The following is an 18,934-nucleotide window of genomic DNA, read 5'->3' on the forward strand; positions in this document are numbered from 1 at the left end:
ATTCACCAAACTAGTTCCCTTTTCTTTTGAGACTCACAATAAAGCTGCATTTCCCATCCTGCCCCCTGCAGTTCTGTTGGGGAAATGGGACTGCGTTCTGGGAAGTGATATATGCTGCCTGCAGCCCTGGCAATAAACTCCCCCTCAAGGTCTCTACATTAGCTCTTCCCCACCCATAACAACTGTATCAGTTAGCTTTTACTGAATAATAAATCATCTCAAGCTCAGCGGCATAAAACAATACTTTCATTTTTGCTCATCTATCTGTGGGTCCTCTGGGCAGTTCTGCTGGTCTGAGCCAGCCTTGGATCTTGGCTGGGCTTGCCCATGCTTCTGGAGTCAACTAGCAGCTCAGCCCAGGTCCCAGTGTTCTAGGATGCTCTCACTCACCTGACTGGTGGTTGTTTTGCTGTCAGCTGGAGGCGACAGAGATGACCAGGCCATGTATCTCTGATCATTCAGCAGTGAGCCTATGTCTGTTCACATCGAAGTGGCAGGGTTGAAGACTGACAGCAGGGACTCCTAAGTCCCAACTCAGAATCCCAGCAACCTACCTTCCACACCACGTGCTGGCCAAATCAAGTCCCAAAGCAAGCCCAAGTTCAAGGGGCAGGAAAATAGTTTCCACCTGCAGATGAGACAAGTTATAAAGAATCATGTTCATTTTTACAATCTACCACAACAGCATACAGGGAAGAGGGCAGGGTTACAAGACAGCAACATCCCAAGCCTTCCTGCTAATTGCCCTTAAGTGTGATGTGTGCACCCAGTGAACCCCTGTACTATGCCCCTGAAAGTGGGGCTACTTGTTACAGCAGTCTATTTATTCTGATTAATACAGTGTGGGATAAGAACTGTTTGCTCACACCTTACATAGAAAACCGGGGATGTACTGTATGGTGACTAACATAATATAATAAAAAATCATTATTAAAAAAAAAAAAAAACAAGAACTGTTTGCTCACAGAGCCCTTATAAGGACTGAATAAGGCAAGCTGTGGAAAGTGCTAACACAGCATCTCATATACACTCAATACATGGTGGCTAAATTGATTTTATTATTATTATTATTATTAGCATTGCAGGTAAAAATTTGTGACAAACAGGTCCCCGATAGTGCCATAATTTTGTGTCTTGATGGTAACATGGTTCCAGGGTCCCACACAGCAGAGTTGAGAGGAAATACTAGATAAATGCTCCCTGACAAGCTATGTCATTGGAACAATCAAGAGGGAGTCAGCAAAAAGACCCTTTTCCAAACCTGCACAAGGCTTTGCTTCCTTCTGTCATTACAAGTAGGGAACCAAGACCCTCACCAGTGACCCCCTGGGTACTGCTACTGACCCAAAGGAAAAGATCCCAGATCTATCTTTCCTTCACCCTTATGATTCCAGGTTATGGAGGGAAGAAGTCAGACAGCACTTGGTAAGAATCAGTAGGATTTAGGGGCAGTAAACATATTTTCTAAACCAATAAATATTAAATGTTGAGCAAAAGAAGTTAAATAAAAGTAAGTACACAGGGTGAGGTTGTGAAGTACATGAATGTGATTTCATTTAAATAAAAACTAATTTATGCTGCCAAAATCAGGATACTGACCCACTTTAGGGGAGCAGGGAAGTGATGGGGAGAAGACACATAAAAGGCTTCTGGGGTATTACTAGTGTTCTGTTTCTTGATTTGGGTGCTCGTTACACAGTTGTTTGCTGTTTCTGAAGATTAATCAAGCTATACATATATGATTTGTGTGCATTCTGCATCTATATTTCATATCAAAAGAAAAGTTTAAAGAGAACATGTGCTTTGATAATTTTTAATTAGTGAAGACATTGGTATATTATTATTAGTAGTAATGCATTAAATGTGTATTAGTAAAATACTTGTGAAATTATATCAATTAAATCACATTTAACCAAGAATTTAATAATTGATTTTTTAAGAAGATGAAAGAATTGTCCTAAAAAAACAAATCTATGGGCATGATTTTTATTGCAATTCACAAAACAGGCAGTCTTTTTTATTTTGCTAGAAGGCTGCTCCCTGAGGTCCTCACCACCTCCCCTTGCCTGACTGTAAACCAGTGCCAACCTTCCACACATGTATATACACATGGACACCTCTTTTTATTTTTGGTAAAGCCAGACATGACAGTCAACTCCTTTGAAACTTATGCATTATGGTGGTTTTAAGAATCACAACTTTTCTTAAATCTCAGCTTCTGCTTTCCCTTTTTATTTGCCAACTTAACTATTATTCTTTACCTGAACTTGGTTGATTCCTGTTGTTTCCTTTGGCCTTAAGGACATAGCCCTTACTCTCCTTGGTCCATTTCATGACATAAGAAGTGTCATCAAAAAAGCCACATGATGGTGAGTTACTTACCACCTGTAACAGTGTCTGAGGTGTGACAACTCCCACGTTCCATACCCAGAGCCTGCAAGAGATGACCGGGGAAGCTCCTGGGTGGGTGGGAGATTCTCATACATCAAATACCTCGAACCAGCAGTCAGAACACATGTTGGCAGGTTTGGGAATATCTCTGATAACAACCATCATGTTAAACCCACAAACTTCTACTTTTTAGCCACAAATGGGCATCTTCCAGCTTTTTTCCTAATATATCATGTGAGAGAGCAAACACATTAGAAGAAGGATATTAAACTAGCTTTTTACAAACCACATAATGTCACCCCTCTTGCCTGTTGTCCCAGCTTGATTGTCTTTTAAGAAACCTGAGACTTCCCTATTTGTCCTTTAACCCCCAAGAAAAAACAGCTCTGACTTCCTTCCTCTTGCTTCTTTGCTAGAGATAAGTGGAATGTAACCAGCTTTCTCCATTCTCAACAATAAATCAATCGTATTGTACATTCCATTAAGGATTTGAGCCTTGAGCTTTGCAACTGGCCCTAATACAACAGGTGAACAAAGCTTTTCATTCTTCTCAGTTCCAGATCAAGCTTTCTCTTAGATCAGGTTCCCCTCAAAAGCAGACCTTGGGAGAACAATTTAGGTGTAGGTAGTTTATTTTGGAGGTGGTCCCAGGAGGCTTGATAAGGGAGAAGAGTGAGGGAGAAGGAAGGTTTGAAAGCCAAAAAAGGGGGTTAATGAATTACATAGAAGGCTGATGAGGCTTCATTCTTCTGGAGACCCTCCATGAAAGCCTCAGAATTTTTTTTTTATGGGGGATAGGGAACCTGGGATATTTATCCAATGACTCTTGTCCCTCGTTGGTTGAGGGATACCCCCGGGGGTATTAAATCCTTGGCACTTTCAGGATTTCCTGCAAGTATCTGTGCAAGCTGCCATAAGGCTGCAGAAAGCCTCAGGCAGGGATGCAGACCCATGCAGCTGTGTAAGGTAAGGTGCTATCAATACACATGCAATTGACCATCACTGCCATAGGTGAATTTGGACAGGAAGCAATGGGATACAGGTCAGACCTCAACACATCTGCCACAACCTCTCACCTGAACACAGTCTATGATAACATCCACACACACATTCACACCTGATTCACATACACAGCTTGGAGTAGAAAATGCCATTTAAGCTGCTGAAGCCATATGGCGAAGAAAAAGCATCCACACTCACACGTCCCACTGAATGAACCAAATTACTCAGGAACAAATAAAGAAAGCTGGCACACTGTTTCCCAAGCCTTTACTCATCGTGTATATATTTGTTCAGAAAGCATCTGGACCCCCAGACAGCACCCAAATCTACCCTTCATTTCAGTTACCAACATTAAACATCACACCCAGAAAAAAGTAGGAGCTCTGAAGTCTGTGCCAGGAAGCAGGAACCTTCCTCACATTTATATATGACAGGTGACAAAAAAGTGTTCTGCCCTCAGCTGGACTCTCTGGAGCTGAAAAATAAGGTTTAATGCCAAAATAATTAATTTGAGTACCTTTGCTATGCAGTATGGGATTTTCCTACTAGTCTTAGAACCAGATTATTCATGAATTTTGGCAGCTCTCTTTGGCTGTTTTTCTCATTTTTAAAATTGAAACGTTAACTATCTATTTAGGGGAATAAATGCATGCACAGGGAGCCCAAGCTTTTCCTGTTGAAATCTACTTCTTCAGACATGACTGGCCAAAAGTGACTTTTAAGTTGAAAATAATAGGCAAACCTAAACCTGTATTTAGTGTTAAAGAAGCTAAGAGAAACCACAGCTCTAGCCAAGTCACCAGCTACCAGGATACCTGTGGAGGAAGCAAGATTGGTTCTGGCTTGAGCTTGGCTCTAGAACTGCTTCAAGGTCAGAACCATGTCCAGGTCAGAACTGTCTCAAGAGAAGCCTCTCTGTCAGAATGGGAGGAAGCCAGGCGGGCAGGACAGATCTGAGCTGCACTGAAAATAGCTCAGGGTCCACTGTCCCTGTCAAGGAATTGCCCTTGGTATATCCAGGCTTCAGGCTCTTGCACTGACCTGGTATGCAAGGTCTTAAGACCCTGCCCTGAATGCACTGACCTGGCTCTACCTTGGCCTATGTATGTACTTCTTGCATGATGACTTTCAGTCTCGCATTTGCTAACAGTGTCACCTTATCACCTTCTGGTCTTCTTGCCCAAAGCCTATCTGCCAGTCTAGCTGGGATGGCAACCTCATGCCTTGTCATTGCCTGGCCAAGAATGAAATAAGAAGGCCAACCAGAGTCAGCAGTGGCACCAAAGTGGATGTCCACCTAACACCACATTGTCATCACTGCATGGAGATGGAATGGAAAAGTAAATTCTCCAAAGCCTGGTGATTTCAACCCTGGAGGCCCATGTAATCACCTGGAGAGCTTTAAAAACTCCCTGTGCTTGGGTCTCAACCCCAGAGAGTCTGGCTTCATGGGCCTGGGGATTGAAAAGCTCCTCAAGGGATTTTAATGTGGAGTCAAGACTGAGAATCACTTCCCAAAACAAGCATAAGAGTCAAGAATTTAGGGGCCTGTCCTCCCTACCTTCCATTCCCCACTTGGCAGCACACTGTGCTCATATTCTTGGGTGATGTGCAATTACCTCCTCTTACTTTCCAGGGCATTTCTCATCAAAAGAGCCACACAGACAAGGGCTGAGCCCTGGAAGCATCTCTTTCACCTCCTTTTTTAAAGGTCTATCTGTGCTCTGGGAGGCACATGGGGTTAGGAGTCAGGAGATCTGCATGGAATCTTAGGCACGCCTTAACTTCTGTGCTATCTCTCACTTCATCTTTAAAATACAAAAATTGGACAAAAGTCCCTTCTGCCTCTACTACTTGCTACAACTTAGGGATGAGCTACTTGTAACATGCTGGGGTTAGGGAGAGTGTGGACCTATCTGTGGCTGTAATGGGGGCTCCTCAGTGACTCCAGAGCATGAGGCTGAGCTCTCCCCTCATGTTGCTGCCTGTGATGTGCAGTTCTCCATTGTCTGCTCTTCACCCTAAGTCACAAGTTCCTTGGATGTTTAGGAAGGTTCTGCACAGCCCAGTTCAGGCTGAATAGTAAGTCTACCCCTGTGGTTATCGCTGTCAAGATATACCCACATCCCAGCTCAGAGGACATCCCATCTTTTTTGACGGCTTGAACTCACTCCAGAATATCGTGATAGAGGCTCCATTCTGAGGCTCCTTCATTCTCTGTTTCCAGCCAGTGCAACCCTTTGGAACTTCTCCAACCCACTGTGTATTATAGCAGAAGAATGGAGGACCTCTACCACTCCCTAAAATTTTTATTTAAAAATATAGGTCGTTGGCTGTATCTATATCTAAAACAACTCATGTGGAAGATGGCTAAGAGTCTGGACTCTGGGGTTGGTCCTAAGTTTGAAGGCTGACCCTGGCATATACAGCTGTATAACTCAAGGCAGGTGACATACACTATCCAAGCTGCAGTGTCCTCATTGGTAAATGGAGAGGACAATGGGAATTACCTCATAGAGTGGTTATGAGGATTAAATGAAAGTTGACCTGTAATGTTGGTGGCAGAATACCAGGCATGTCTGGAGTGTAATGACATTAGTCACCAAGCACACGCCAGGCTCAGGACCAACTCTCATCAGCTTTAGAGCATGGGGCTCCTGCATACACAAGAATCAAGGGGGAGGGCCAGGCTTGCTTGGTTATGCCTTTTAGCTGAAGTCCAGCCCTATCCCATGCAAGGCTCACCTCAGGAAGATTGAAGCCAAGTCCACTATTGTTCTTTTGTAGTGCTAATGTCCAATTCCAAAGAAGAGGATCCGTAGGACCTCTACCTCTGTGTCCAGCCTACTGGTGCTGCCATTGACATGGACTGGATGACAGTTTTCATGTGCTCTGGGAACTCTTAGGAAATAAAACCAAGTCATCCTGGAACCCAAAGCATCCTATGGAGGTTCTACAGGGGCTCATGGGAACCTGAGGGCATGAGCGGCTCATCTGCTTTCATGCAGTCTACATATTCTCCTCTCCATCTGCATATATAGATGCTATTTGAAGAAAGTGCTGTGTGTCCATATATGTTAATTAATAAATAAATATTAATAAATAAAATGGAAGAGCTTTGACACTTAGTGTGCATCACTAATAGGTTTTTTTAAAGTGCAGGTTCTGGTTCAATGCATATTCAGATGCAGGTCTAGGGTGGAGCTGAGTCTGCTTTCCTGACAAGCTCCCAGATGTTGCCCATGCTGCTGGTCTGGGGACTGCACTGGCAATAGCAAGGTTCCAGGGGCTCCAGAAGCCAAGATTGGTGAGACCTTTTTATGACTGAGAATATAATTGGAAACTCTGGAAGGAAGGTCCTGGGGAGACCCTACAAACCTGAAGAGTGATAAGAGCATTAAAAAAAAAAAAAAGACAAATAAAACTTAAAATTTGGAGGTTAGCTCAGAAAAAAAGACCAGTTGGAGCTGCATCTAGCCCTTGGAATGACCTGAACCCCATTGGGATATAATACAGACCTCCACCAAGGCCAATGTAAGTTTCAGGAGCACTCTGGGCCCTGGGCACTGGGAATGTCATAGCAAAGTTTCTAGTCGGTCCTGGTAGGAGACCTTTGACCTAGAGGGGAGCTGTGGATTTTTCCACCTTGTCTCTGATGGTGCCTGTGTTCTCAGCTGTGGAAGCAGGGCCAGGAAAGTCCCTTGGAAAATGCATCTATGGCTTATTCAAAAACCCAGGCAAGACACTGCCAGAGGTCAAGTAGAGCCATGCACAAAACTCCGCAGAAGCTTAGGAAGAGGATGACTGAATTCAGCCTAAGAGTGGGGAAGCCTTGAGAAGTGAGAAGATGAGAGTTGGGTCTTGAGGGATGTGGGGGTTCCTCCCAAGGAAGAAGCCAGAGAAGAGGTAGTAGCCCATTATGATCCACTCATCTTTCAGATCTGAGTTCTGTTGTCCCAGCCATCTTTGGGTTCACGTTTCTCAGGGGGAAAAAAATGTCATACTGTGCTTTGATAATAAATGAGGTAAGAAAGTATTTAATAAACTTTAAAACATGATACAAATGCAAAGTAGAGCAATTTTTATTTACCTGCATGTAATCAAGCTATTTGTATTCACCAGTAGGTAGGTCCCATGGAAATGCATTTGGAAAAATCTGTACTTGTTCTTGCTAATATAGTTAACTAAGGAACTGAGATTAACTCAGCAACCTAGGGTGAATAATTGTTGTGTTGCTATTGTTCTCATTCTCAAGCTAGCAGTCATTGAACATTTACTCTGTACCCCTGACTGTCAGCAGATGCTGTTGGTGACCTTTTCCTGGGCTTAGGTATCCCAGCCCAGCTGCTATCAAGGACGGGAGCTTCTCTGTGGGACTGCCCTTGGCTCATACAAACCCCTGCACCTGGAGAACTGGGAGGTTGCCCCAGCCCTTACCCAGGAGGGGCCCAAAGCCCCTGCCTAGCAATGTGGGGGTGAGCAGTTCAGACCCTTGCTTCCAGGTGGTTAACTACCTTGGAACAATTCTCAGTCCAAAGAACCCTGTGCAACCAGGCTGGGGTTGGACTTCTCCTAAACCACATCTTTGCCCAGCTTCTTCCTCAACCATCCCTTGCTTCCCTCATTCCTCTACAGGTCTCTCCCGAGAGCCCTCCCTCAGTAAATCATGTGCTCAGGCTCTGCTTCTATGGCACGGACCTCAGCTAGTCTTAAATAGTTTACTGTAAGACCTCATTTCACCATTACAGTGAAATGCATGCATATAGACAAGGTACGCATTATTGCAGATGGAATAATTTTCCCCAATTCCTGGAAATAGCAAGTGTCGGCGCTGGGATGTGCATTCAGCTCACCGTGTGACACAGCCTCTCCCAGTTTTCACTGTTAGGTCTTTGGAGGAAGCCGATTACACATCAAAATGGATCATCCTTTAAAGTATCCACTGTTCACATTCCCTTCACATATTAACAGAAATACAAAAATGATACTGCTGCATAGTAAATAGTAGAACAGGTGAGCCCTCACCAAAATAACTCAAGTTTGCCAGCTCAGAGAGAAAAGTCGAGACGTCCGCCACTCCCTGAGGTCAGATTTACAAAGAAGGCAATTACTCAGTACACAAAATTGCAGGTGTGGACCTGGAAGGCCTATGTGCGGGCTGTGGGGATTTTCTCCCCGTAAAACATTGCCGTCATGGTAGACTCTGAGAATTATCAGAAGCCAGAATTCTAACCGCTTAGTCTTTTATTTTCTGTCTCGGGCACTGGAGCCCAAGCACATTTGTCTTCAGACCCAGGAACCCTGTGTGGAGGGCTTTCTAGAGCAGCGCTCCGAGCTGATTTATGTGCCTGGAGACGACAATGGCACGGTGTGCTGGCAGTTTCTCTTGGTCGTCAATATCTCATGTGCACTGTGGGCCTGGCCTAGGAAACTGCATTTCTGCCAAGCTCTCCTGGTGATGCTTCCACATCCTGAGCTGACACACTAGCGCTCCAGTGGAAAGTTTTGATATTTAACATCGGATTGAAACGGTGCCTGTTACAGAGACAGGGATCTTGAACTTTAGATTGAAAACCTATCTTGTCTCCTCTTCTCCAGGGTGCAGCATGGGATATTGGCTGAAAATGGTCCAATAGATAGTAAAACAATGTGCACAGGGCAGGGCCATGGGCTTCCGCTCACTCCTCTGACTGTATTACTGTAGGAAACTCCTGAACCTTCTTAGCCTTTGTTTTGCCCTGAATCACAGGAGTACCATCGTGCACATCCAGAGGGGAGCTGAACTAGATCCAACCCCTTCTTTCAAACCTCGGAAACCCCATGCTTTAGGCTTTGCAAGTGAGGAAAAAATGTAGCTGTGTCTGTCAGGGAAATAGATTTCTGAAGTTTCCATTTAACCAAATTTGAATGAAAGCACTACTTGTATTTCTTTGGGCCCCTAAACGAGGCACCCACACGAAGTGCAGGTGCCTGGCTGGCTCAGTTGGTGGAACATGTGACTCCTTATCTCAGGGTTGTGGGTTCAAGCCCTAAAATGGGGGCAGAGATTACTTAATAAATAAACGTTTTAAATAATTCAATAAAATTCAGACGAAGTGTTCTCCCTTTTTGCCCAGGCTCAGTCTGCAAGCGTTGACCCAATTATCCTGATGTCATTCATCTGGATTGTCTCCAAATAGCCACAAGTAATTCCAGCCGCTAGATAGAGTCCACACTCAGGGTCAGAGTAATGTGGCAACAGGAACTGGTTCTGGACTATATCCCCAAGGCTGGGACCCCAGTGCCCCTGGGGACACCCCCACTGTTTCCTACCACTGGAGGGACCCCTGGCAAGATGTGTGGAGTCTTTCATCTGAGTGTTCTTTTGAGAGTTTAAGGTTCTAATCCAGGCACAAAACCTACATCTGACTTTGAAGTTGGTCTGTGCCCATGACAACTCCATGGGGGGGCTCTCACAAGTGGCAGTCAGCCCCCATGGTAAGGACTTTGCCCTGAAAGAAAGTTTTGGGGACTGCAGCACTCACTTTACACTTAATCCTTAGAATCAGAATAGTACATTTCTTAGTTGTTTTTGTTTTTTGTTTTTGTCATTTGATATGCATTTATTAAACCTCCTCTAGGGGCCACATCTCTGTTAGTTACTCGGATGAAATGTGGACAAATAAGACCCAGCCTTTATGGAGTTTACAATCTAATAGGGGAAGTAGACACTAACCAGGACACTAAGAAACACACACATAAACTGTGACAAGTGCCACACCAAAATCACGCCAAGATTAGAACATAGCATCCTAACCTGGCTTGGGGGAAGCAGGCGTAGGAGTAAAGAAAGTTTCATATAGAGCTGGACCCAGACACTGAGTCAAGTAGAGTCCACACAGGGAGATGGGTGAGTGCACAGGCAGGTGATGATGTGTGCAAAGGCCCTGAGGCAGAAAGAAGAATGGAACTACTCAGAGAACAGCAGAAGGCCTGGTGGCCTCTGTGGTGACAGAACACTGTCAAGTGGCGGGTCCAGGTTGTTCAGAGCCTGATCAGATACTTAGTCCACGAACAATCAGCCACAGGGAGCCATGAGCAACTACAAACAAGGGAAGATAGCAGGGACTCCACATGTACCAGGACCCCTGTGACTCTTATAGCTTTGCTCATGCGTTCTCAGATGTGGACCCAGCCAGTCCTAGTTCAGACTCTGGAGGCTGGGGGAGCTCAGGAAGGGCACGGTTCCTTTGATTTCTACTTAACAGTGCTGGTTAATGCTACTGGCAATGGGACAGCTGACCTCAGAATCCCTGGGCTTTCCAGGTCAGGAGGTAGCCGGTACCTGTCTGGTTCTCATCCTGGGCTCCTCACTGGCCCAGTAAAGCCCACCACCTTGAGGGGGACCCAGGAAGCCTCTCCAAGGGCAGCCCAGAGGAGGCCCTGACACTGAGCTTCCCCCAGCTGCACTGGCTCTTCCTCCACAAGGCAGGCAGGGACACGGTTAGCAGAAGGGGGCCGAGACTGCAGGCAGACCCCGTGCTCTCTCTGGAGTCTCACACTGCTTCCCAAACAGGAGAAATCTTTTTTCTTATTGACTAAAATCTTCTCCGGGGACTCGGGGATGTTTATTGGAATTGCTGATGTCAGTGGACAGCCTGTGCCCATCTTCTGTCTGCAGAGAACCTTGCTGCAGTGTGTCCTCTGAAATGGGTGGGAGCCCAGCACTTCTGCCTCAGTCTGCGAGAGCCCAACCAAGAGAGGGAGCCTGGCTAGCAAATCATTCTGCTTAGGAAAGAAGCTATGTTTTCAATCCAGAATCAAAGCCTGAAATCCCACAGGGTGACCTTTGTCAAATTCTTGTCATTGTTTGCTGTGCATTGTGATGTGTGTGAGGTTAGTGGGGAGTGAGAATTCTTCCCAAGCCTGAAGAGATTTGCCAGAGCTGCGGGCCTCTGTGCGTGCAGCCGAGGGTGATGACCCTCCTTCAGCCCCAGGCAGGGGGCAGGAGCTTGAGCTCTGATAACAGGCTCTGTGAGGCACTGCCTGCCATCTGGGCCTTCATTTTTCTACTTCAAAATGTGAATTAAATTAATAAAAATTCCATCTGTGACATGAAGTTGCAAAGTAAATGGAGCTCTAAGTACCAGTAAAAGTGACTGAAAGCATGATGTAAACTGAAAATATATTCCTCTCCTTTCAGATAGTTTTTTCCTTCTTTCCTTCCCCCTTTCCTCCTTCCTTTCTTTTTCTTCTTGTTACAAAATGAAAAATAAAAATTAATAATTTTAGCCCTCCTCAATAGAGTGACAGGTGCATCCATTGCAAATATACCTGTTGTGCTGTGCTCTCGTAATTGTTTGAGGGGCTGGAGTCACATCAGTGAAACAGAGCACACAAGTCCCCGCTCTGTAGTGCTTAGGAGATCACAGGCACAGTAGAACAATCAGGATTAGGGATCCGTGAAAGGCATGATTGTCATCGTAATCCCTTCAGGGAGACAATCCTTCTGTTAGAATTAGTCTCTGCTATCATTTTCAGTACACATCCTGCCTATGGCAAGTTTCTCCCCCTACTGGGGATGGTGAAAGGGTGGAAAAGGGAGAAGGTGCTACGTGTATACAAGTCTGAATACACTCTCATAAATACATTCTCAGATTTGGAAAAGGTAGGATTTCTGACACCAGGTCAGAATCATCACAAATCAAGCAAGCTCTTTTTCACAATAAAGACATATATGGAGCTGCAAAATCTGAGAGACACGTCTTCTTCACAAATCCATTCTCCTTTGAACCTGAGCTGGTCGGTGTGTGAAGGAACGGAAGGCTTCCAGCAGGCCCAAGGATTGGTGACCAGCTCTTTACCTTCTCACTGACGTTTTCTCCAACAATAGAATTGTAAAATCACCACCCTGCCTGGGAGTGGGGGGGTAGGGGGGTGGAGGGTGTGTGGAACACCTCCCTCTGCCTCCACCCCTGGGTGGGCAGGTTAATCCCTGAGTAATTAACTGTGAATGCTCTCAAAGAAATGCATCCTGGGCTGGAGGGCCCAAAGCTCTCTCCAAGGCAAAACCAGCCACACCTGGGGCTGTCACGTGGATCCTGCAAAGACAGTGCCCAGGACTTAGACTCTAACAGTGTGAATGTGTTAGGACTAAACCTTTTTCCCTCTCTCCTATATCGCTTTCTCCCACTCCCTCATATTCATGTTGTTACAGTACTGTGTGGTCATATGTTACACAAATTTTAATTATACTGCCCTGGATTAATATGGTAAATATTAATGAAGTCATTCATTTTGTGTCCAAATTTTGAAATAATGTAAATGACGAACATTAATAATTCATTTAGGATCCCTAGATTTCAAGGCAGGTGGTCTATGACAAGTACAGGCTGTGTTTACACTGGGGATCCAGGGAAGAGCTCCTTCATCTTTAAACTAAGACCTATTCTCCTTTGTCAAGACTGGCCTTAAGTCAGGTGAGGTTAGAATTTGCAAGGTCTCCCATTGGGACAGCTCTTGCATGAAATGCAAATCAAGTTCTGGACTCATTGTGTTCTCAATGAAAAGTTCCCATGCACCAACTCTTACTATGTTGTGGTAGGTTAGCTTTTCCAAAGCAGAGGGAATGCCCTCCAAGTGAATATACATTAATATAAATATACTGATTTAACCACTTTTTCTTTTAATAATATTGGGTAGTTTCCAAATAGCATTGATTCTTTAATTTTCAGAACAACTTGATGGACAGTTATATTAGGCAGGATAGGCAAGGCTTTGTTTCAGTAACAAAGGAACCCCAATATTTCAATGATTTAGCCATTGTCATAGTCTAATGCAGGTTGGGTAGTCTACCTCCATCTTGTAGCTACATGATCTGGAATACATGGCCTCTCAGGACACCACAGAACCTAAGGGCTAGAGGATTACACTAGATACATATTTTTATGGGCTGGTTCTGGAAGGGCTCACATTGCTTCAGTTCATGTTACCTTAGCCAGAAGTCAGTAGCATCACCCAAGCCAACTGAGGGAGCTGGAAGCAGAGTCTCCTGTGTGTCCAGAAAGAGGAAATATGTGGAGTCTACACAGCACTGACTATGTCCTAACCAATATTTATTTCAGTGGACTTTCATTGAGCATCTCCTATGTTCCAGGCAATGTGTTGGGTTTTAAGGATATTACTCCTTTTAAACAGGTAGAAAAATGAGGCTCAGAACTGTTACATGACTTCTTCAAAGCTGTATTATGAATAAATTGGAGATTTGGATCTCAGATTAATTTTTTTTCCACTTTGTCCATCCTCTTTTAGTTTTAATTGGTTTCTTGGCACAGGTGAAGAGATTTCCTTAGAAGTTTTTCTGACCTGACAGTTTTTAATCCTATGATGAAAATGTTTATAATGAATACTTGTCCTTGTTTTTTTGCCGACTTCTATGTATGACAGCAAAGGGACGACTAAATGTGGTATTGACCTCTCTAGAAATCAAATGGTAGAGAGAGTGATGCGATTTTGGAATATAGGTGAGGTTCAGTGGGGGTGGAGTCCAGAGCCGACGACCAAGAAAGAATTCTTGAGACGTCTTTGGTGTAAAATGGTGGTTTATTAAAGCATTGACAGGACCCTTGGGCAGAAAGAGCAGCAGCCCTAGGTTGTGAGGGGTGGCTCATTATATACATAGGGTTGGGGGAGGTAAGGAAAAAGGGGGGTTGAGAAAGTACTTTCATATGTTAAAGAAGACTCAGAGGATACAAGTTAAAGTTGTTTTTCCCTCTAGCAAGGCATAGCATTAAGATGGTTGGGGGCTTCCTGGAAGAATGTCACACATGTCCCACCCAGGAGTGGGGGGCGGTGGGGGGAGGTTGCAGGGTGTCAGCTTATGCTTTGTCTTTAGGCAGCCTTCTGCTCCCTCATCAAAAGCATTAAGGTAATTTCTTTATTTGTGGTATGGCTGTATTATATAGAATTCTAGGCCACTGAGTAATTCTGTAGGTCTCCTTCTGGAAGTGTGATTCATTTGCAGTCCACGGTATTTCCAGCCATCAAGACTCCCTTTAATGTGAGGTAGAGAGTATCACTGTTAGATATCACTCCTTCTGGCACATTGGTGACATTTGCAAATGCCATTTCGGCTGTCTGTGTTGCTTTACCTTTTATTGTAACTGTTCTCAGACATGGCAGTAGGTATAAACAAATATACCACAGGTATCACTCTTTGCCCAGGGCTAGTTTTTGCTTATAGGGCTTTTTTGTCCTGTGTTTTATAGAGAAAGCTTTCAATTACTCCTGCCCTTCATTCCTACTTTAGAGAATGCTTTGCTATCTTTGTTCACAGGTCTAATAGTTTAATGGACTTCAAAGAACAGAAAACAGTGTCAAGTCAACAGTGAAACAAGTCATCTTAATTTTCAAGGTCATATGTTTTCCCTTTGTGGTGAATTTGACGATATGTATGCTTAGTTTGGAATTGTTGTTCCCTTTTATGTACTAGAGTTCAATTAATAAGCATGCAAAATAACCAGGGCTTTTGAGTTTGTCTAAATTCTGTATTAAGAAAAGTGAAATGTTTTTACGCATAAAAAGTATTCAACAAATTGTACACTCTTGAACCAAAACTCTTCTTGTCCTTTGTTCTGGGACTTATCACTACAATGTGGGGTACACTTAGCATTAAGTGTGATCTCACAAGAGCTCCAACCAGGACAAGAATGCAAATGAAGGGGATACTTTTAGTAATTTGCCAACAGCAGATGTGAACTTGGACTGTCTCAGGCAAAGCAGGACATAGGTCACTCTGAATATAAAGCATATGGTAGTCCACTGAGAAGATTTGGTTGCTTAAATCCCCATAGTGTCTTATCTGAAGTGTTCTTGGTGAAGGGATAATTCTGAGGCATAAATTCGTAAATTACACTTAATCAATTTTGAAATTTCAAACATTTTCCTATATTTGCTATCATATATAATCTTATATTTGACTACATACATACATACACACACACATGCACACACACACACACAGGAAGCCAAGTCATTGGGCATTTTGTCTGCTGCATCAGAACTAGGCCTGGAAACAAGTTTCTGTCCCTTAAGCTCTAGTGGTATCCAATCACACCAGATTTCTAGATGAAAGACTTTCTCAGCCCCGGAAAATCATCATGTAGAGGGATTGCTTCAAGACGATGTTGTATAGAGTAAATATTTGTTAAAAATGTAGATATCTGGGCACCTGGGTGGCTCAGTTGTTAAGCGTCTGCCTTCGGCTCAGGGTGTGATCCCAGGGTCCTGGGATTGAGCCCCACATTGGGCTCCCTGCTCTGCTGGGAGCCTGCTTCTTCCTCTCCCACTCCCTCTGCTTGTGTTCCCTCTCTCGCTGGCTGTCTCTCTCTGTGTCAAGTAAATAAATAAAATCTTTAAAAAAAATTTTTTTTAAATGTAGGTATCAAGGTGTCTATCTTATTTCAAATACAGATTTTCCATTTTCATAAACAAAGTGTAAAACAAATATGGTGATGCGTGGCACTTTATTTGAAGACTTTAAGGCAAGCATATTGACATTTCATTTCAAAATATTAATTAATTTCCTATGGGTTATCAGGCACTGAGCTCCTTGGGATTTTGTTAAATAACCTAAAAACTAATATTTCTTGATATTTTAAAGAAAGCTGTTTTATCTGGAAAGCCATAAAGAGTTCACACAATGCATGTAGCACGTTAAGTAAAAGAAAACGACACATTAAATAGCTCGATCCTTAAATGGAATTAACCATGACATTTCTTGTGTTTTGTTATTATAAGAGTATATGTTAACATGGTTAAAACATACAGGAAAGTCATAAATTAAAAGTAACCTCCCAGAACCAGCTAGAGCCATTCCATATTTTTGCCTTTGGTGAAAAGGCATTCAAGTGAAAACCTAGAAAGACATACATTTAACAGAACTATGTCTTAAATAAAGGTCCATGTGCTCTAAAATGGAAGAAAATACTGAAACAAATCAAGTCTAAAAAAAATAAAATCAAATCAAACCTGACAGGAAGCTTGACCAGAGGCTCTGTCAGCAATTTAACTTCTTGTCACAACAAAACCTAATATCTTTTGAAGAGTATATAATCCAGACTCTCTATAATGTAAAATTCATGATACTTAGCATATAATTAAAAATTACTAGACATGCAAAAAAACAGGAAATTATGATCTGTAACTTAGAAAAAAAAATCAATAGAAACACATTTAAAGTTGCCCCGATATAAGAATTAGCAATAAGAGCATTTAAGCAGTGCTTATAAATGCATTCAGAGACTTGAAGGAAAAGCTGAATATTCATGATTGAACAGAGAAAGAATGTCAGTAAAATTGTAAAAAAAGGACAAAATGGAAATTCCAAAACTGATAGTTATAATATGTAAATTATAAATTTCCTTAGGTTACCTGTGCATATTATAGACTGAAGAAGAAAAGAGTTGGTAACCTTAATCACAGATCAATAGAAATTATGCAATATGAAGAATAGAGAGAAAAAAATGTTTGAAAAATACATAAGCAGAGAATAAATGATCTGTGGCATAATATCATTTCAGTAGCTGGAATTCCAGAAAGAGAAAATAATGAGAAGAGGTAGAAAAATATTTGAAAAAATAATGAACAAAAACTTCAACTTGTAGATGAAGGAATCTCAGCAAACCCCAATCAGAACAAATACAAAGAAAACCATGAGACCTAGATACATCTTGGAGGTATCCAGAGGGAAAAGATCCATTATCCATGGGGCACCAGTGAAAGAAATGATGACTTTCTCTCTTAAGCAATGGACCCAATGATTATGGGAAGATAGCTTTAAGGTGCTGAAAAAAGTACGTGTCAATCCATAGTCTATATACAGAAAAAAATCCTTAAATATGAGAGTGGAAATATGCAGATAAATAAAGTCTAAGAAAAGTTGTCACCAACAGAACTTGACAGTAGTAAATGGTAATGACATTCTTTAGGCTGAAGGGAAATGATACCAGATGGCTAAATGAATCCAAAGAAAGGCATGGAAGCATTGGAAATATTAAATACATGATTAAGTATAAAGGTTATATATTTTTCTTCTTATTAGTGTCTCAAAAGATACTTGAATGTTTAAAGAATATATAATAACAAGAGGTTGAGGGCTATAACATATTTACGAGAAAATGTATGATACTAAGTATGAATTATGTGGGGTAAATGGAATTATTCTGTTGTAATATTTGAACATTTTATATGAAGTGATAACATTGTTAATTATATGTAGATTGTGGCTAATGACAATGTATACTGAAGTTCCTAGAACAACCACTAAAAAATAAAATTATAGAGGAAACCAAAATGAAATACTAACAATTTGATTACCTCAAAGGAAGCTGCCTAGGAATGGAAGAGAGAACTAAAAAATTTAGGAGCTACTAGTAAAATGAACCAATTAGTAAAATTGGACATAATAGGTAAGTATAATATGCTTATATATCTATAGTTATTATTATAAGTTATATATCCATATAAATAAAATAGCATATGTCATATAGTTATATGTACATATATACTTATATATAAATATATATTATACACAAGAGAGTGTATGAAACATAACACCTCAGCTCAAAGAGTGGAATCAAGCTTAATCAAATGAACCCACTGAAACAATATTACATGTAAGGAGCAAATCAACCTAAAAACACTTCTCATTGGTGATCAGTAGTCAGAACAATAAAGACATCACACCCATAAAACAAGAACAAGCTGATAGGAAAAAGAGCAGTCAGAGAAAAAGAAACAGGCTAACAAAATTTAAAACATTAATGTTAATGATTTATATACATGATCGTACATAGGTATGTATGTATGTGTGTAAGAGCAGAATGGACAGTGATTAACAGTAGTACAAACAACAACCAGGAAGCATTCTTCCAGAAAGAAGAGCAAAAGGAAAAGAAATTGTGCATTTTCCACAATCAGTAGATGTGCTCAACCTGAGAACACAGACCCCTCCTCTTGTGTCCAGTCACCTCCTAAGAAATCCATCTTACTCCTTCCTCTCAAGCACTGGCTGACTTTTCCTCTCTACAGGTTTGCTGAAAGCAAAGGCAACAGTTCTGACCACGGGTTGCTGAGCCACTAAATGGAATCATAGTTCACAAGGTGCTGAGATGCAGGGAGGCTACCAGGTGTGAAAACACCAAGGAACCCAGAATACATGGATTCCTGCTATTCCACGACAGCCTACGGTACAGTAATATCATACATGTGTCTTCCAACCATACCCAGGACAAGTGAGGAGAGAACTAAGATGTATAGACCTAAGCTGACTTCTAACAAGAGCACTGGGAAACCAGAAGGGATAACCACCAGGAGCAGACCACCCACCTTGGGGTTCCCTGAAGAGCAGGAATATCTGCCCTGCTCTACCTTAAAAAATTATTTTCCTTATTTCTGGTCTTTTGTTTTCCTGAATAGGTTGGGAGTGCAGGGGAAAAGCACATTCTTTTAAAGAAATTATTCAACTCTGCCTTTTTCCCTGACTCTGAAAAAGCCCTAAGGC

This window comes from Ursus arctos, unplaced genomic scaffold (genome assembly GCF_023065955.2).
Source record: "Ursus arctos isolate Adak ecotype North America unplaced genomic scaffold, UrsArc2.0 scaffold_16, whole genome shotgun sequence".
NCBI lineage: Eukaryota > Metazoa > Chordata > Mammalia > Carnivora > Ursidae > Ursus > Ursus arctos.